The sequence below is a fragment of the Eutrema salsugineum genome, unplaced genomic scaffold (assembly GCF_000478725.1).
Source record: "Eutrema salsugineum unplaced genomic scaffold, Eutsalg1_0 scaffold_10, whole genome shotgun sequence".
NCBI lineage: Eukaryota > Viridiplantae > Streptophyta > Magnoliopsida > Brassicales > Brassicaceae > Eutrema > Eutrema salsugineum.
The window spans coordinates 633595-655270 of NW_006256908.1; the positions used below are offsets into that span (position 1 = coordinate 633595).

The following is a 21676-nucleotide window of genomic DNA, read 5'->3' on the forward strand; positions in this document are numbered from 1 at the left end:
GTGCTGATATAGTAGATCAGTTGCTGAAAGGGGGGTCTAGGTACTCCAGAAGGTGTATCAGACGAGGCTGTTTTGGGATGTTCTAACTGCTGGCCGTGACTACAGGAGACTGCGGTGGGATGCCTCTTGGCTGTGTTCACGGGTGATGCACCGCAGGGATATGTCTCCGAGGTGACCTGTTCGATTTGCTTGTTCCTCTGCCTTTTAAGTGATCTCCTAGGTCTTCTGGCTCAATGTACTCCTTTCCTGGATCAAGATTTTTGGTGTCGAGTGATGAACCTTGTGCTCCGCATCCTTGCATAATCTCTTCAACTTTTTCTTCAACCTAATCAAGTGCATAAACCACTTTGTCTAAGGTTGAGTCAAGCTCTTCGGTCTTGTCCATGACTTTGTATACCTTTTCTAAAACTTCAACTGTGAAGTTGTAAGACTCGTTTTTGGCTTCATTAAGGGCGTTGTCTACATCATCGAGCTTAAAGTCTAGGTCCCTGATCTTGTTATTAGTTTTGCGAAGCTCAAAAGTGTGCTTGGCTTGCTCCTCTTCCATGGCGTCAAATCTCTCAGCAATGGTTGCTGCATCCTTGTTTGCTCGTTCTTCTATCGACTCGACCTGATCAGAGAGGTCTTCAAACTTTTTTTTTAAGAGAGTTGATATACCATTGATTCTTTCATGAAGGGCGGTAGTAGAGATGCCTTGGGCATCTATGAACTGTTTGATTGTAGCTTCAAGCTGCTCCAAACGGTTACTGATCTGCTTGTTCTCATCCTGTTGAAGGATTTGGTGAGGTAGGCGATGAACATATGGTCTAGGGTTGACCATAGGAGGCGCGTAGGGATTGTCTCGGTACATAGGTTGCTCGCGGCGTCCATCCGGCTAAGGGTTTGGATTAGGGTTCCGAACAGAGTTGAGAAGATCGTGCATATACTGCTCTTCTCTGCGTCTGGTGGCTTGAGGAGTGTTGTAGAAACCTTTTTCGTAGTAAGGATTTTGGTTCATGGGATCTACTGCTTCGGGAACTGAAAAAAAAAGAAAAAAACAAAAATAAGTAGAAAAAAGTGTTATAGAGTCGATTTACTAATCTTTCTTAGGGTTTTTCGGAAAAGGAAACGCGTGCCTTCCCTGACAACGGCGCCAAAAACTTGATTTGGTGTGTGCGGGGTGTCAATTTTTACCCTACTAAGAATCAATAAGCCGCAAGTGCACTACTGATCGATTGTAGTACTTAGGGATCGAATTCACAGGGAAAGAGGGTCCTTTTCTGCAAAAGCCTTGGAAAGAAATATGAAGTAAGGAAGTCTAGAACTGGTCGAATTTAAAGGGGGTTCTTGGGTTGTCACTAAAACGTAAATTCTAAGCTAAACGGGAAAAGGAAAAATACTAAAGAAAAATTGCTGGAAAAACTAAAGAAGACCTAATCTAAACTTGAATTAAAATCAGCTGGAATAAAGAAAATAACCTAATTACTAAAACTTGTATGAAATCGGCGAAAACTTATAAAGAAGAGATGCTGGGTTTTCAAGGAAATTATCTCCGGGGATGAACGATTCAAAACATTGTTAAAAAAGTAATTTAAAATATGCTAACTAAAACTTTTAGAGCTCGCATCACAAAAGTATGACTATGCCACCGTCATTGTCATAACCAACTATCTCTCGCAACTTTGACCAGTAGGTTTCCACTCTGGCCCCTGAAGGAAAAAGATGTTATCTTGCTTAAGACTCGTAAACATTCATAGCTAAACCATAAGTAGGTTTCCACTCCTATGGTAGAATTCTCTTCTCAAAGTAATCTGGCTCCTAATAAAAACTTTCGCAACACTACGAACCTAAACCAGATTATAGTTCATGACGCTACTCCTATGCATAAAAAATGAGTTTAGAAGAAAAGTTCTAAGATTTGCCTTTAATATGTAATGGGACCCTCATCGTACATATATAGCCCCCATAGAAACTCTCTTAAACCCAACAATAAAACTACTCAGACATGATAAAGAAAGCCAAAACATTGTATTCAAAAGCTGAGTAGAAATCCATAATGAAAAATAAACCAAGAGGGTTCAAGAGATAGATCTCTATCTCCTTAAACCTAAACAATCCTAAAAACGTAAAAGAAATTATTAAACCAAAAAAAGCATAAAAAATATGATAGGTGATACGACTTAGGGTTCCTAAAATATGTATTTATAGTGCTCAAGACATTTTGGGCGTCACTTATGGTTTCTCCAAATGAAGGAATCAGTTTGGGCTTGGAAATGGGCTCCAAGGCCGAACGGGTCTCCATCTTTGGTGACTGAAAACTGCATCATTCCTCTTTCGCTCCAACGGTTTTGCACATATCTGCATATATGACAATGAAAAACAAGAATACATGTGGTTTTAAAGAGGTTGGGTTAAGGTGGGGAACTAGTTAAAGATGAACTAGCCAATCAGGATTAACAGAGAGTGGTAAAAAGGATAAAGAAGTTCTGAATGTATGATTCATTTCCCTGATCTAATGCTTCAATGAGAAAGTTAAGTCAATATTAAGTCCAAATAAAACAGAGCTAGTGTATTCCTTCATCTAAATCAAAATCATTCAAATTCCTCTAGGGTACTTCATTTCAAATGTGCTTAGCTACCACCTAGTCTAGTCCTAAATCATTAATGAGCATGTCACTAAGAACAATCTAAAAGCACAAAGTCAACTATCATTGATTCATGTTCACCATTACCTTTAAAACATATTTTGTTTTGAAAACCGTTTTTGAAAAACTTTAAAGAAAATGCAAAAAGTGTAGATAACGCAAGACTCATGAAATAAAAGTAGTATGAAAGGGATGAAATCTTCACCCAGAATTAAATTACACTGTCTTCAGTGTTAAAGAAGTCGAGATTGGATGAGAAAATTGCATACATATATCAAAGTAGGTAAGCCGAATGGAACATATCTGGATCCGAGATGCTGAGGGGAATGAACCGGGTCGATTTGGGAAGGTGCGTCAAGGTGATAAATGGTGCTGGGAGGTGGTGGGAAGTGATGGATGGGGTGGAATAGGACTTGGTGAGGTGGATTGAGGTGAAGTGGGTGGTTTGGGGTTGGAGGTCATGTGAACGACTATTTCCCGCGGTCCGGGCTCACGCGACCGCCGGGAAGCTATGCCTGGCCACGGCTAGGAGTTTGGGGCGCGGTTTATGCTTCCATTCCTGCGGTCTGAATGTATGCGATCGCGGGAACTTAAATGCGGCATGTTTCCTACTTCTCCTTGGTTCTTGCTGGGCCGAGCAATCGGTAACCATCATTCTTTTTGGTTTTTCTGGTTTTTTTAATTTCTTTATTTTTTTGGCTTTTTAATTTATAAGAAATACCTGAAACTAAGAAAAATAAAAAGATCAATTGAAAAAGAAAGAAAAATCCCAAAGAAAACAATACCTAAATGGGTTGCCTCCCATTAAGCGCTTCTGTTTTAAGTCGTTTAGCTCGATTTTGGTGTAGGACGTGACTTAGTCAGATGAAGAAGACCTTGTCCTAAGACAAGTCTTTTTTGAAATCTCCTTGTTCTGCTTAGGATGTTCTTTGTCACTCTAAAGTTCTGCTTCAAACACCTCTGTTGCATGACGTTTTCCTGCATTGCTATTGTACGGGACAGCTTCTGTGAAGACATCCTTGTCGATGTTAGCAAATGAAATCCTCCGGTTCCGCCAGTCCATGATGGCTCCGGAAGTTGCTAGAAAAGACCATCCGAGAATCACTGGATGTGTTGCGTCCCTGGTCTTGACAATGTAGAAGTCGACATGAACAAAGCAGTCTCCTATTCTCAAAGGAATGTCATAAGCTACTCCTTTAGGTGTTTCACTGGAATCATCAGCTATGCTTATCTTTGTTCTTGTCCTGTGCAGGTGCTTAATACCAAGTCTCAAAGCAATTGCCTTGGACATCATATCGAGACAAGCTCCAGAATCACAAAGCACATTGTTAAACATTTCACCTCTAATCGAACAAGAGATGAGAAACTGACCTTGATCTTCAATTTTGTGAAGTGTTCAAACAGGTCTAACTCTTCTGGTATGATTGAACAAGTCTTGTATTTCAGGAATGCATTCCGTGCTCTCACAGAAGTAGTGGCCGATCTTGAAGTCTTTACAAGTTCTGGTGAAGGTGATTCCTTCTGGCAATTTTTGAACTAAATCATTGAATTCATCAAGCTTCTACTTGCTGATGTTGCTAGTGATCCATTCAAGTCCTGGTGTAATTCTTCCTGATGAGTATCATGCCATCCTCTTTATCTTCAGAGCATTGCTCTTCATACTCATCTTCACAAGACAAAGCCATGTTGCACGGTAATAGCTTTTCTTCGTCTTCAGTCCCTGAGTGCTGATAGAGTAAATCAGTTGCTGATAGAGGGGTCTAGCTACTCCAGAAGGCGTACCAGTTGAGCAGCTGCTTGTATGAGTTGGATGAAGCTGTTTTGGGACATTCAGACGGCTGGCCGTGACTGCAGGAGATGCGACCACGACGAATCGACTGTGGGTCGCGGGTAGACTAAGAACGACCGCGGGTGGACGCCTCTTGGCTGCGGTCACCGGGGAATTGCTTGCTCTTTTGCTTCCTGGGTCTTCTGGCTTAGTATACTTCCCCTCTGGGCCTAGGTCTTTAATGTGGGGTGCTGAACTTTGTTCTCCAAGTCCTTTCATGATCTCCTCAACTTTTTCTTCAACCTCATCGAGAGCATAAACAACCTTATCTATGTTAGAGTCAAGCTCTTTGGTTTTGTCCATGACCTTGTATACTTTCTCTGAAACTTCAACCGTGAAGTCATAAGACTCGTTCTTAGCTTCTTTGAAGGCATTGTCTACATCGTCGAGTTTGAAATCTAGGTCCATGATCTTGTTCTTAGCATTGTGAAGCTCGTGAGTGTGCTTTGCTTGTTCTTCCTCCATATTGTCGAATCTACTAGCGATCTTGGCTGCGTCTTTGGTTGCTCATTCTTCTATCGATTTGGCCTGGGAAGCAAGGTTGTCAATCTTTTCGTTGAAGAGTTTTGATATACCATTGATCCTCTTGTGAAGAGCGGCTGTAGTAATGGCTTGAGCCTCAATGAACTACTTGATCATGGCTTCATGTTGCTCCAATCGACTACTGATCTGGACGTTCTCATCCTGCTGGAGGATTTTGTGAGGTAGGCTATGAAAGGGTGGTCTAGGGTTTACCATAGGAGGCGCATAGGGGTCGTCCCGGAATGCTCGGTGGTTTGAATTAGAGTTCCGAACATAGTTGAAAAGATCGCGTATGTTTTGCTCTTCTCTGCGTCTGGTGGCTTGAGGAGTGTTGTAAAAACCTCTCTCGTAGTAAGAATTTTGATTTATAGGGTCCATTGCTTCGAGAACTGAAACAAAAAGAACTAAAAACGAAAATAAGTGATAACACTGTATTTTGACTACTATTATGGATCATAATTTTGTCTTATGCAGGTGTTTTGACTCTGTTTTCAATGGTTTTTAAAGTGTTTTAAATGTTTTAGAGTTTCAAAAGACTTTTCAGGAAACTTGGGCAAACGATATGCAATTTGGATAAATGCAGACCGTCAGAAGTATGGCAAGCAATGAAGATCTTCTCACTGTCTGATCTTCCCCCCCCCCCCCATAATTTGTGACAACATAGAAAATACAACCAGATTTCTAATACACTTGGTTTGGAGACAATCCAACGGTTAGATCTTCAGATACACCCAATGCAATAAAGACAGAAAATGCAGTTTCGAAAGATGAGATCAGCCGGGACCACGGCCAAACCTTATTTCCCCGGGGGTAGAAGCACCGCAACCGCTGCCAGTAGTCGATGACTTCCCAGTCGACCTAATTAAAGCCCTAGTCGATTCCTTTTATTATTTTTGAAGCCCTAAGTGTCCAGCACAACTCCAGAAGCTATAAATACCCCCTTTAGGTCATTCTAAAGGGTGTGTTCGTTTTTGTGCCTCAATTTTAGAAGAACCCTAGAGAAGCTGTCGATCCCGAAGAAGGAGCCGCCGCTTGAGAGTATCATCGCGTCTCCACCTGCAACTCTGTTCTTCGTTTTTCTTTCCTCTTTTCTTTAATTTCCTGCAACTTTCAATACTTTGTGATGATTGTTTACAATATGTTTGAGTAGTTATCCAGTTGGGTTTAAAGGGATTTTTCAAAGGGAATGTCGTGTGTCTTTGCTTATGAATCGATAGATTTTGGATTATTAATCTTCTAGATGTTCTTCGTTTGCCTTTGATCTTACTGCGTGATTCTTTGCTGGCCACTTAGAAGCCGATCTGGTATGATATGTTGCGAAAGCTTTCATTGATTGTCTGAACAAGGGTGAAACGTGCAATAATTCTGTAAGAGTGGAAACCTACCTGTAGTTGAGTTGTGAATGTTGATGAGTCTTGTTCTGTTATTGCATCTGCTCCCTTCTAGGATCAGAGTGGAAACCTACTGATCAGGGTTGCGAGAGATAGTTGTTTAGTGCTGCAAAAGTAGGCTATTCATACTTCTAGAACATACGTAGTTGATTACCTTTATCACTTGTTTAAAATCGATATAGCGTAGTCCATGAATCCCTGTGATACCCTTGAACCCAGTGTTCGTTTACATTGTTTAAAACCTTCGATTTTATTTGCTTTTCATTCGCTTATTACCTGCTTCCATTCGCTTTTGTTTAATCGCTTATTACTTGCTTTCACTTGCTTTTGTTTTTAATTGCTTTTACTGATTTAGCTTTTTAGTTTAGATTTAGTGACAATCAAAACCAAAACCTGTTTAGTTCTAGTCTGATTTAAGGCATTGTCCTGAATTCATACTGAAACAACTAAGTCTCTGTGAATCGATACCCTAATTACTACAGCGCACATCTGTGCACTTGCAGACATTTAGGGGTTATAAATTTAAAACATGAAGCTTAGTAGAACAAAAACAACTCACCCCACTTTTGCTCGCATCAATAAGTAGAAAAAGGGTTCTAGAGTCAATTTACCAACCTTTCTTAGTATTTTGCAAAAAATGAAACGCGTGCCTTCCTCGGCAACGGTGCCAAAAACATGATTTTGTGTGTGGTGAGGTTGTCAAGTTTTACCCTAATAAAATCAATAAGCTGCAAGTGCACAGCTGATCGATTTAGTATTTAGGGATCAAATCCACTGGGAAGGAGGTTCTTTTCTGCAAAAGCCTTTGAAAGAAATATAAAGTAAGTAAGTCTAGAACGAGGTGATATTTTCAGAGGTTTTGGTGGTGTCTTTGACATGTAAAAACTAATCTAAACGGGAAAATACGAAAATCAAAATGACCTAATACTAGACCTAATAAAATCGACTAATAACGATGAAAACGACTATAGCTAAATTGCTTAAATGAAATCGGCTAGAATAAAGAAAATAACCTAATGACTAAAGCTTGTATGAAAATCAGTGAAATACTTATAAAGACGAGACGTTGGGTTTTCAGGAAAATTATCTCCGGGAATGAACGATTCAAAACATTGCTAAAAAAGTAAATTAAAAGATCCTAGCTAAAAATTTTAGAACTCGAGTCACAAACGTATAAATACACCACTGTCGTGATCATAACCAATTATCTCTAGCAACTCTGACCAGTAGGTTTCCACTCTGGCCCTGGGAAAAGATGCAAGCTTGCTTTAGACTCGTCAACATTGACAGTTCGCCCCTAGGTAGGTTATTCTTGTTCAAACTAGATCTGGCCCCAGAAGAATATTTTCGCAACACCAAGGATTGTAGTTCATGACGCTACTCCCATGCATTGAAAATAAGTTTAGAAGAAAAAGTTCTAAGATTCGGCTACAGTAGCTAATGGAATCCTCATCGAACATGTATAGTCTCCATCAAAAATCCCTTAAACCCAACAATAAAACTACTCAGACATGATCAAAGAAAGCAAAAACATTGTATTGAAAAGCTGTATTGATGTCAATAGGGTAAAGGAACAAAAAGGGTTCAAGAGATAGATTTCTATCTCCTTAGACCTAAAACTAAGAAAATAAAAGACAAAAACTTAAAAGCTGCTGAAAGAGTAATTTCATATGTGTCTCTTTCATCTAGGGTTCCTAAAACATTTATTTATAGTGTTCAAGTCATTTCAGGGCGTCATTTAGGGTTTCTCCAAATGAAAGAATCATTTTGGACTTGAAAATGGGCTTCTAGGCCGGACAGATCAATCTCCGCAGTCAGGAAGGACAGGACCGGTGCGAATGGAGTATTGGCTGCGGGTAAGAATGCTTGTCGGCTGGTTTACGGGACATCTTGCTCTTCACATAACTTTTGATTGAAAAGTTGGATTGCCTTCTTCTACGGATTTTAGATGCTCAGAAAGATCATCAAACTTTTCGTTGAGTTCAATGGAGATGAAATCAATCTTCATATGCAAGGCATAATCAATAGCATCTCAAAATTCAAGGCATTCATTCAGCAGCTTCAAATAGATTAAGCTGGAGATTTAGTCGCTATATCTCATCATTCTGGTCCAGAATTTTATAAGAAGAGTTTGAGATGGTCGACGATTCACCACAGGGGGCAAATAGACTTCATCTCGGTAGTGATGCTTCATGTGGGAGTTATGATGCATATAGTTTGTTTTGCTGTAGGTGTGTGAACCATGGGAGTATTAAGCAGCACACAGATTATAACACCCTCGCCCAATGATATCCTCTTGCTCCAGAGGTGAATACATGTTCCAGAAACCCGAAACCAAGAAAACAAAACAAAAAATAAAAAGAAAAAGGTGTCTAAGAACCGTTGTTACTACCTATGAAGTTTGGTAAAAGCAAGAATGAATCTCTCCCCGGAAACGGCGCCAAAACTTGATGCTGCTAGGGTAGATGTCGCAGGAGAAGCTTTAAATTTATAAAGCCTAGTATCTGCAAGTGCACAACAGTGCAATGTAGTACTTAGGGTGTTAATCCATAGGGAGAGATGTCTTTTGTGCAAAAATTACAAACTTGGTTAGTAATCCGATTAATCAAACATATATGATCCCCATCAAAAATCCTTTAAACCCAACAATAGAACTACTCAGACATGATTAAAGAAAGCAAAAACATTGTATTGAAAAGCTGAATAAAAATCGATATTGAAAAAGAAACAAAAAGGGTTCAAAACATAGATCTCTATCTCCCTAAACCTAAAACAACTCTAAAATATTGAAAAATTTAAAAGGTATTCTTAAACATAAAAGATTATACAACTTAGGGTTCCTAAAACATGTATTTATAAAGCTTAAGTCATTTCTAGACTTCAGTTAGGGTTTCTCCAAATGAAAGAATCGATTTGGGCTTTGAAATGGGCTTCTAGGCCAAACTGACAATTCTTCGGGGTCGGAGGTGACGTGACAGGTGTAAAATGGGTGCTGGCCGCAGTCAAGATTGCCTACCGGCTGGTTGATGAGACATCTTGCTCTTCGTGTAACTCTTGATTGAACCGTTGGATTGTCTTGGTGTCTAGTGTGCTGGAAAGCTGATTGTTCCATCTTTAAGGTCTTTAAATTTGAGCTGGATCAGACAGTGAAAAGATCTTCATTTGAGGGTGAACTTCTGACTGTTTGACTCTGAGCTGAAAATCTGGTCTTCTATTCATTTTGATAAACTTTTTCCTAAGTTTCCTGAAAAGAATCTTGAAACTACAAATACTAGAAAACCATAATAAAAACACTTAAAAGAAATAAAAAGCATTGAAAAAGTATTTAAAAATGATCTATAAAAGTGGTCAAAATACGGTGTTACCATATATGTCTTAGTTGAAGATACCTAAGCTTGGTACCTTAAGGAGAACAAGCAAAATCGTAGACCGATATGGGATTGGAAAGATTTAAAATCAAGGATGTACCAAGAGTTTGCAAAGATATAAAATCGCAGCACATCTCACCAAGACCAATCCAACACACCAAGCCAAGGAGAGTGACCACCACACCACTGTCACCCACCAAGAAGCCTGAGAAACACAACCACCAGAAGTATCAACAAGTTGCAGCTCACGTCCAAAAACCAACTCCAAAGCTTGCACCACAAAAACAAATCTGTAAGACCTCTAACTTTTTAAAAATAAGCTAACCAGTATGTTATAGATGCCATAAGAGAGTTCATTTTGCTGCTTCATCCCTGAGAGACAAGTAATTAAAGTTACCACACCTGAACCGAAATTGAATTCATCAAGTATTGCCTAGATAATTCTTGTTCAAAATTTTCAAATTCAGATATGATGTACTTGTCTTGGCCAAAGGTTTTTGATACAAGTTTAAATCATGGAGAGCAGCACTACGAAGAGATAGAGACATACCAGTCTGCCCCTGAGAAGGATGAAGGTTCCATAAGCTTCATTACAGTCTAGGAAGAGCCACCAGATTACATGTTGAATCCAAAAGCTGTGGCAATGAGAGAAACATAACTGAACGATAGTTCTGATCAGGTATGTAGTTCTTTAGCACCATTTAAATATAATAATTCGAATTATGTGCTATTAAACTCATTCAACTCAGGAGAAGTTAAATTAAAAGAAGTTTTGGTAGAATGCATATCATATATGGAACCAGAAATGAAAAGGAGATTAGAACAAGTGCTCCAAAATAAAACATGCGCCATTGCTCTTCAAAACATTTTGACTGTGATAGTAAACTTCTTTCTTGTCCAAAAAGAAGAGGTACTTGCCGGAATTGATTAGAAGCCACAAGGAATCCGACCGCAAGAAATCAATAAAGATGCCAATTGTGAAACAGAGGATTTTCCAAAGTCGAACAATTTGATGCCCAAGGAAGTCAGCAACCAACCTATGAGAGGCATTATTAATTATTTGCTGATCAAAGAAGAACAACAGATGCCACACACACACCAAACCGAGCTACAAGCAACCCACGTCTCGAGGTATCTTCTAAACTTGCATATATATCGAGATACTAATACACTCTATGTTGGTGCATGTCAAGAAGTTTCGAGGATGAAAATTTTCCAAGGGGGAGGGTATGATGTGGTCATCGACCCAGAAAACCACCACAAGGTGACCTCAATGCCCATAGACTATCCAAATTGCCTATCAAAATCTGATAAGAGCCTTGTTGAACCTGTACCGGTGAAACCAATCACCAAATCAACTGAGGGAAGGAATTTTCACCAACCAACCAACCCCAATTAAGACACTTGTGGACCAAAAACACTTATGAATCAAACCAAAACTGAAGATTCCCAATACATTCCACCTGATAGCCGAGGAGCGGCTATACCATCACCATCTTTGACCAAACCGGTGATGATGGCCGAGGAGCCAACATGCATCAACAAACCGACCATAAGGAGTATTCTGTATGAGACATTTCATGTCTTAACCGAGCTAGAAGTAAAGATACCCGGAGACTCACCAACCAGCTCGATTACAAACCAGATTTTACCCGAGAAGACACTTGGTCCTACTTCGTGGAGATCAAGCTCAAACACCAAAAACTAATCTCAAATCCGACCTGTTATATGTTCTTGAACCATCCAGGAATCATAGAGAACTGGAATCAGTCCAATTGGAGCCCAGAAAAAAAGAGTTCTCCATTTTTACTAATCGGGTGATGCCCAACTGTCGACCAAACAAGGACAAATTAAGCTGTCGACCAATTTAAGAGATTACTCACTAATAATGACTAAACCCACAAAATATTAAGAGATTAGTGTGTTCATCATGATTAAAGAGATAAGAAAAGAGAAATAAAATGAAACAGAAATCTAAATTGCATAAACTTAAGAAGATATCTGATAAAAGTGTTCTTGTTTTCACCACAAAGGAAAGAAAACTAGAAAGAAAACAAGATAAGATATATTTCTTGCAAAACTAGGTTAAAAGCATATATATACTAAGTGTGGCGAACCGGGTCAGCCCAGGACAAACCCGACTCCAAGTGGTTCAGGTAAGTTTGCCACGGTCATGATCCTTCTTGTGGCATGATGTTGTGGCCAGATCTGGTTTCATTGGTAGGAGACCCTGGGTCGCATTCATCTCAGGGCAAGGTGCAGTGTTGAGCTTTGCCCCGAGTTGATCTTGAACCATGGCGCCAACTCGTGGCAGCCTGCAAAGGTCTTGCTCCTTGATGAACAAAAATGCATAAAAAGTAAAGAAAGAAAATTAAACTCTATATACAAGAGGTTTTGGAGTGTTACCTTGTGTGTTTTTGATGGAGAGGAGGAAAAAAAAGTATGCATCAGAGGAGGCTGAACATCACTAGAAGTGGCTTTGCTCTGATGTCACTCCTTCCACTGGTCGGAATGCACCTGAGGTAAGTGATCCAAACAAGGCTGTGTGAAGCATTTCCCTTGCCACTGGTTGTTGCCACGGCTTCATCACATGTAGGGGCACCATTTTCGGAGTTAAGGGCTGGATTATTTTCTTTGTCACGCTTTCTTCTCACCTGGGGCATCATCTAGGGGCACCATTTTCTGGGTTAAGGGCTGGACCATTTTCTTTGCCATGCCTTTTTTCACCAGGGGCATCATCTAAGCGCACCATTGATGTGCTCAGGTTTTAACCCTAGTTTTCTGCAAGTGCACATATGTACGTTATAGTACTTAAGGGTTGATCCACTGAAGACCATGTAACTGCAATACGAGTTTACTTGAGATGAGAACTGAGCTAAGATGAAAATATGGGTGTTTGTTTGGGGGTTGTGAATAGTGACGAAAATGGCAAGTAATAAACTTAAAAAGAAGTAAACAATAAGATCAAATCAATACGAGAAGGTGTTGGGGGTTAGGGAATTCGCCGGGAATCATAGACTAGCTAACAAGAGAATTAAACATAGAGTTTTCTATAGATATGTTCCTGAAAATCAAACCAAGACTAACCTGCTCACGTAGTATTAATCACAAATCCATTCACTCAGATTTACTAAACTCCCATTCAGTTCTCTAAGTGGCTAGACAAACTACTTTGATAATTTCTCAAAACGCTTTAGATCGACTCACGCTGTCTAAGAAACTTTGTTCATCTAAATATGGTTAATCGATTCGACAACACTTTCGGTGAGTAAATCAACCTAATCGCAGTAGCTAAATGATCGATCCCAGCCAAATACACGAAACACACATTTAGACGAAGAACTCTAAAGATAAACTCTAATCTAACAAGGGAATTACTCAATCATAGTGTATAAGAACATCACAGAAGTATTGTAGTTTGCTGGAAATTAAATAAGAGAAAGGTAAAGAACGAAGAACAAGGATGAAGATGGAGATCGATGATGGCTCCTTCGGCGACTCCTTCTCCTGAAGACGGCAACTCCGAAGGTATGCGGCTCTTCTCCGCTCTTTCTCCACGACTTGGTCATTAGAACCTAAAACGAGTATATATAGCCTTCTAATTTGTTGGAAACGTCTAGGGTTTGAAGAATAAGTGGGCTGAACATGGGCTTGAATTAGGTCATCTTCGGACGTCAATGATGTATGGCTGCAGTCGCAGTGGTCCTGACCGTGGGGAAACCTTGTCAGGCCGCGGTCGTGGCTTATGCCCTCCTTCGAGACTGCATTTTCTGTCTTTAGTTCATCGGGAATATCTGAAGATCTAACCGTTAGATTGTCTCCAAATAAATTGCATTAGAAAGCTGGTTGTCTCCCCTATGTTGTCTCACATTTTAGGGATGATAAGGCGGTGAAAAGGTCTTCATCGAGTGTCATACTTCTGACGGTCTGCATTTATCCAAAATTGCTCATTTGTTCCAAATTGCACATCTTTAGTCCAAGTTTCCTGAAAAGTCTTTTAAAACTCTAAAACATAGAAATCACTTAAAAACCATTGAAAACAGAGTTAAAACACCTGAATACGATATTAAACGATCCATAAAAGTGATCTAAATCCGGTGTTATCAACTCTCCCAGACTTAAACATTTGTTTGTCCTCAAACAAAACAAAGATCAAGCAAGGAAAGAATCTTTAAAAATCCGGAGGAACTAAACAATATCTCAGTGATCGTCCTTCTAAACCATAACCTACCATAAAACATCCATCTGGATCTAGTCTAGAAAATTCTCACCAAAATACAAACATAACTAGTTCGTTAATCCGTCATGCGTAAATCTACACACTTAGATCTAACTTCCAGTAAATTAGCTCTTCCAGTAAACTAGCTCTTCCCATCAAAGACATCATTCAGGGTAGATGGCGTTTAGTATTGAGGGCTATTTAAGTGGTGGAGTTAAGGTGTTTCGGGTTACCTGAAGATCTGGAAGTTGCAAGATATTATGCAAAACTGCAAGAGAGAGTGGACATGTTGATGTCCGCAATTTTCAGTCACTTCTTCTTGCCAAATGTTGTTGCATAGCCCTTCTTCCTTGGTTGTAAACAGTTACTTCCCCCAGACTTAGATCTTTTTCGTGAATCAGAAAGATAATCTCCCTAAACTCTGAATAATCGAACCAAGGCTTGCCTCAAGGATAAAATCCGATCCTCCTAGACTCTATAAAGTTTTTATTTCCTTTCCCTTCATATTTTGTTATTTTTCTTTTCTTTTTTTTGGATTTATTTATTTATTTATTTATTTTTTCTGGGAAGGCGGAAACAACTTTTTATTAAGAGACAGAGTCTAAGGAACGAAAATATACCAATGTTTTTCAGTTTTTCTGAGGCAAACAAAGTGTTCTCCTTTGTTGAATCATTCCAGTGAAATCCCAAGTCTCCGTCTTCAGTGACTGAAAACCGTGTCGATCCTCTTTCTCTCTAACGTTTTGCACATATCAGCATATAGGACAAGAATGCATGTGGTTTGAAAGAGGCTAGGTTAGGTGGGAAAATAGCTAAAGATGAACTAGCCATTCAGGATTAACAAAGAGTAGTAAAAGGATAAAGGAGTCTGAATGTATGATTCGTTTTTCTGATATAATGCTTCAATGAGAAAATTAAGTCAATGTTAAGTTCAAATAAGATGAGCTAGTATATCATGTCCAGAAAGAATCTCCATGAATAGAAGTCCTCTGGTGGGAGTTCGTAGTGCAAGTACTCCAACTACCGCCTAGTCGAGGCCTAAATCGCAAAAGAGTTATAACGAGGAGATAGCTTAGAAGCATATTGGTCAAAATCATCATAGTCTTATTTCCTATGTCCCTGGTCTGAAAACTTTTGAAAAAAAATTGAAAACTTTTTGAAAATTTTTTATGTCCAAAATAAACTCAAACATGTCCAAAATAAACTCAAAACAAATCAAATTTTGTTAGTAATGGATGAACATCCTCCACCAGACTTATTTCACACTGTCCTCAGTGTGATAAAATCTAAGAAATGATGGTAAAGGGAAATAGAATTTTAAGTGTACTTATCTTTCCGAAGAGTGTCATTCGTAAAACCAATGGTACCGCATGAGCAAAAGACATGACCACTGGTCCAAACCTCTTGACCTTGGCCAAGGGGAATGTCCCGCGGTTGGTCTCGACGTGGTCGCGGTGATGACCCTTCTCCAGTTTAAGATCTCTGAGCGTCTTTTATTTGTTATTCTTTGATAAACCTGATAACTAAGAGTTTTGAGGCTCTTAGAAGGGTTATCAATCCCCTTGTCAAAGTAGTATAAGGGGTGTCAATCCATATGTGTGGTAGTTAGGCACTAGTTTATAAGATAAGTTCTTAAGTCAAGCTAATAAAAGACAGGTTTGGTGACAAGTAACAAATGAAATCATAAACAAAAAACAAACAAGCAATGATAAAGAAGTAAACAAAGCAAGCTAAACAAGATGATGGTGATTAAGCAAATGATAAAAGCTAAACCTCTAGATGTGATCATTGATTAGGGTGCTTTAGATATCAATTAATGATGCTAAGAACAATAATGCAATGCAAGTTACTCTTTAGTCTAGACTTCAAAACCAGATTAATTCATTCCCATGACAATAATCTCTTTGTAAACCACTTAATCAAGATTAATTCACCTTAAGCAAGATCAAGCAATCAACAAGCATAAAGTATCAAGTCTAATAATGACCAAACGGTTTCTATTTCAAATAGACCGAATCTTACACAGAAAGCAGCATCAAGCAATCACATGATCTCAAAACCAATTAACTTAGAACTCAAATCTAGACTGATCCTCTCATGAAGGCATTAATCTCTACACTAATCCACTTTCAAACCAAATCATCATTTGTGAAATATGAATCAGTGAGCATTAAGAAACAGTTCTAATATGTCATTCATGCATTTAACAAATCATTCACATGATGAAAAAGGCATAAACCCTTAGCTTAGCTCATTCAGACATTTCATCAAACACCTTGTGGGTGGAGAAATGACTAAGGTCTAGATCAGAGTGATGTGCAAAGATCTAGCATTAAGAGCAGCTAACTAAGGAAAGGAGATGAGAATCTAGAACCTAAACCTCATAAACCGATCATCTAAGCACCCTAATCTGCACACCTAGAAGCTTAAAAGATAACTACTCACTAATCATGATTAACACACCATTTCCTTTGCAAGAGGTGGTGTTAATCATGATTAGAAGCAGAGATGAGATGATTAGATGATAAAAAACAGCTTTAAGATGATTAAATCTGCTAGATATCTCTTGATCAAACTCGTTTTTACACTAAGAAGCAGAGAGAAAACAAAAAGAAAACAGATTAGAAGATAAGGTAATGGATAACTAGGGTTTTAGTCTCTAAAAACTATTTATATAAAAGGGTGTAGGCCGGGTCAGCCCAGGACAAACTGGGTACTGACCCGCCCTTTCTGGGTTGCTGGAGCCACCCCTCGCCAAATGAAGAAGTCTCACACCGAGGGCCATACACCAGGGGGTCATGTGCTGGGTTGAAACTTTGATGAACACTTGAAGAACATGCATGAGACTTGGCCTTTGATCCGGTTAAAGCTTTGAAACGTGAAGAGGATTTGTTTGTAATCTGGGTTGGAGAGATGAGGAACTCGGCATACATGCCGAGGGGCCTGGTACCCGAGGTTTGTGTAACATAGGAGCTCGGCATAGCATGCTGAAGGGTTCACACCAAGGTCTGCTTCAACACTTAGTCGTTTTGGGATCATTTTGGTGATCAAGGGAGCCTTGTTGTTGAAAGACCGAAGTCCTACCTCGAGTTATAGTCCCAAGGCTTCGTAAACATGCCTCCTCGGCATACATGCCGAGGTATTCTCGCCGAGGTAGGACACAACACTTAGCTTACAGTCGCATCTCTTAAAACCCGAATTGACTAGCTTCACTTCTGTTCAGTGTAACTTTCAGCTCATAACTCCAAATGTCCTAAAACCAGTTCCATGAGAACGATAACTCATTCAGCTCAATCTTTGGTGAAGAAACTATCGGCGCTTGGGAAGTGGAAGGCTTCCTGGAGGGCTCCTCTTCGCAGTGCATTTACACGATCAGAGAGAGGCGTTTAGACATGTGTCCATTCCGGAAACGTTAACTTCTTGCTCATAGATCCGAATTGAATGATCTTGGACGTTTTGGAACGAGGACTCAAATATCTCTGCTTCTCATGATGGCCTCGTAAACCGAATCTGCTTGGAAGTGCGCCGTCCTTCGCATTCTCCGGAGCTCATCGGGTCGGTCCAAGACGGCAGCGAGACAGGGGTTTGTTCTGACGAGCTCAACTTTCTGCTCACGCATCCGAATTCCATTATTCTACTTGCAATAGAACCATCATCCAATCGTCTCCAACTTTGATGAAGCCCCCGACAACTGAATCGGACCGGAAGGATCCCCGGACAGGCGATCATTCAGGAGTATCGGATTGCTCCGGAATGGATGCGAGAGAGGTCTGTCTTCCGATTATCATATCTTTCAGCTCCGTGGTCCAAAGGCTTTGCTTCTAACTGTTCTGAACGCTTGACTCAATTATCTCCAACTTTCATGAAGACTCCGATAGCTGAATCTGCCGGCAAGATCTTCCGGTGACGAGATTTCGGAGATGTATCTGCACCCGGGATTTTTGGCCGAGAGACTTGACCGCGGTACGTGTTTTTGGCCGAGAAAGCTACCCGCGGGAAGGATTTTGGCCGAGGATCTTCGACCTTCAGTACAGCATTTTGCCGAGAAACCCAAAATTGCTCCTTTTCACCATTTTTGATCATTCCAACTCCATTTCTTCATCTGAATCACATCCTCCACTCCAAATTGGCTCCAAAAGCACCTGTTTAACACTCCAAAACATGCAAAACTCTCTTGGACCTAATGTAATCTCCCAAGTCCTAAAACAATGCCTAAAGACCTAAAATGCATGAGATAAGACATGATTTGGACTAAAATATGTACACTAAATGATGCAATTTATGAATATATCAAAACCTGAAATTAAATGCAAAAACAAAATAAAGCAACAAAATAGAAAAAAGGTCAATGGGAAATAAGTAAAATACCGAGTGGGGTGCCTCCCACTAAGCGCTTGTTTTAAGTCGTAAGCTTGACTTGGTCGTCTTTCAGGCATTAGGAGCATCTGCTAATGAGATCCGATCTTCCTTTTCTTCTTGAATGTCTGCAAGATATGGCTTAAGACGTTGTCCATTGACAGTGAAATCGCCTCCTTGACGGTTCCATAGAACCACAGCACCATAGGGTAAAACAGCTTTCTTTGATTTTGAAAGGTCCAGACCATCATGATTTAAGCTTTCTGGGAAACAGCTTTAGACATGAGTTATAAAGTAGAACCTGGTCATTAAGTGAGAACGTCCTAGGAACTATTTTTCTGTCAGGATACACCTTCGTCTTCTCCTTATAGATCTTAGAACTCTCATAGGTGTTATAGTGAATCTCGTCTAACTCATTTAACTGAATCAAAAGTTTTGCACCTGCTGTCTAATGGGGTTTTGAACGCAGTTCTGTATGACCATGAGCATCATCAAGCTTTGCTGACCAATTTTTTCTTCTTGGTCCTATTGTCTTTTCCAAAATTCTTTTGAGTTCTCTGTTTGATATTTCCACTTGGCCACTTGTCTGTGGGTGATAAGGTGTAGCTACCTTATGTTTCACTCTATTTTTCTTCAAGAGATTCTAAAATACTTTGTTGACGAAGTGAGAACCACCATCACTTATTATGATTCATGGAGCACCAAATCTTTTAAATATGATCGACTTGAACATCTTCATTACTACTTTTGCGTCATTTGTGGGAATAGCTATGACTTCCACCCACTTAGACACATAGTCAACAGAAAAAAAGGATGTACTTTTTCCAGAAGACGAAGAAAAAGGACCCATAAAGTCGATTCCCCAAACATGAAAAACTTTGACTTCTTGAATGAAGTTTTGTGGCATCTCATGTTGTTTGCTGATGTTCCCTAGCCTTTGGCAAGCATCACACTTAGATATGAATTTATGGGCGGCTTTGAACATGGTAGGCCACCAATAACCAGCTTGTAAAACCTTGACTACAGTCTTATCAGTAGCAAAGTGTCCAGCATAGTTAGATCTGTGACAATGAAAAAGGATGCCTGGAACTTCTTCTTCAGAGATGCATCTTCGAAACAAGTTATCTGAACACTATTTATAAAGATATGGTTCATCCCAAAAATATCTTCTAACATCACGTAAAAACTTATTATTGTTGTAGCCAAAAAATCGTGGCGGTTTGACCTCTGCTGCAAGGTAATTCGCGATATGCATAAACCAAGAAAGCTCAGAAAGCTTTGCTTTTGGAGGTGGGGTTGGACGTTTCTCAGGGGTGACTACTTTAGCATTACCATCTTTCTCCACGTCTCCATTAAGGTTTTGAGAAGTCAATGTTGAGCTTGCATCAGGTGAGATAGTTTTTCCCTTGTGCTTAGATTTTCTCGCTTTGCGCTTAGATTTTCTCGATTCGAAAACTCCCTTAGGCTCGACTAAAGGGGCTTGTATAGAAACGTGTTGGCACCTTTCCTTGTTATCTCCAGGTTCTAAACTCAACTTCTCTTCCTTATAGATGGTTATACAGTAAGCGATTCCATCACTACAGACTGCAGGATAGAAAATTCTCTTTTTGACTTTAGAAAAACAAACTCTTCGGTTGGGATAATCAACAACTGCCCCCATTGTTGCAAGGAATGAACTTCCAAATATTAATGTCCTGAAAGAGTTATTTTCCATCTCAAGAATGTGAAATTCAACAAGAACAAGACAACCTTTTACTTGCACCATCAAATCCGTTACGAAACCATATGGAATCATGCTTGAATTGTCTTCAAACTTAACAGAACCGTGAGGAGGTTTGATATCACACATCCCCAGCTCGTTTGCAATTGCTTTAAACATCACATTCACATTTTCTCCCGTGTCACATAGAGAGTAAAAAAATTCCACACCTTCAATTATGCAGGGGAAGACAAACTTCACTGAATCATTTATCTTATGAAGCTTCCTTTGGTGTAGAACTTTGCCTATTGAATAATACTCTTCAATACATGCTGGAGATTCAACTTCAGTGTCCTGATTTCTAGTAATAGTCGTGACCTCTCTTTCACCATCAGTGTCTATGACATTGCAACGCTACATTGGACTGTCTACAGTTTTTCCCGAAAGATTGACTATCGTGTCTCTTCATACTTTCTCCAATTTGTCCGATTTGTTTCTTAAGAATCGTGACATGAGTTGAGAGGTTAATGAACTTCTCAAATGACTCCTCATTGTTCTTGTTGAGGTAATCATACATGACGTCTAACTTGTACCCAAGATCATTCATGTTGTCTTACTTAAGCTCAAGGTTGCGGGTGTGTTGGGCAATTTTTTCATGCACCTCAGCGATTCGTCTCTCGATAACTTTGGTGCCTTTTGAAATATTTGTGGTTTTTGATAGCTGCACGTCCATGCTATCAACATGAGTGGAAAGAGCTTCAAATTTACCATTAAGGTTAGTGTATAAGCTGTCCAGTTTCATATCCACATCGTCTACTAATTTTTGCAGTTTCATAAGAAGTGGTTGCACCATAAGCTCGAGCTTGTTGTCTTGAGAGGTTGGGGATGATTTTGGAGAGGATTGAAGATTCATATGGGTTTTATCTTGTGCTGCAAGTGGATTATTGATCTCATCTGTATTTGCTGTTTCACAGACATTAACAGAATGCTGCTGATTTTTAAGAAACAATTTCACCATGGCTTTAAGTTCTTCGATTTCCTTATGATCATGGGGAGTGGAATGTGATGTTCTTCCTTGATCAGGAAAATTGTTTCTGCTGCTTGCAGCAAGATTATTAATCAAGACATAAGCTTCTTCCACTGTCCTTGTCATGAAGTTTCCATCGCTTGCCACATTTAGAGGTGCCTTAGATGTCCATTCCAGACCTTCGTAGAAGGTGTTCAAGATGCATGTTACTGTAAAACCGTGGTGAGGACATTCCCTAATGTAGCCTTTATAACAATCCCAAGCTTCATGAAAAGGTTTGCCTCCTTTTTGTTGGAACCCATAAATTTTTTCTCTAAAGAACTTTGATCTAGAGGTGGTGTAGAAATGGTTAGGTAATGCAGTCTTGCATTCTTCCCATGATCCGAGTGAACCAGGAGACAAAGATTAAAACCATGCACGTGCCTTATCACAAAGAGAAAATGGAAACAACTTGCACTTTATGTAATCTACAGGAACTCCGATCGATTGCTTGGTGTTGCAGATTTCTTCAAAATCTTTGAGATGATCCATGGGGTTCTCTGATGCATCGCCATGGAACTGGTTATGCTTGACCAATTTTATGAGTTTCGGGATAATCTCATAGTCTACGTTGATGGATTGTAGACTAATTGGAGAACGGTT

The 21676-nt window shown here is 39.6% G+C and overlaps 1 non-coding gene across 1 annotated transcript; it reads left to right on the forward strand.

Annotated features, from left to right (window-relative positions):
* Window positions 1–21248: 21248 nt before the first annotated feature.
* Window positions 21249–21356, forward strand: LOC112081738. The gene has a single exon (XR_002896660.1). It is a non-coding gene; the product is annotated as a small nucleolar RNA R71 (small nucleolar RNA).
* The last annotated feature ends 320 nt before the right edge of the window (window positions 21357–21676 follow it).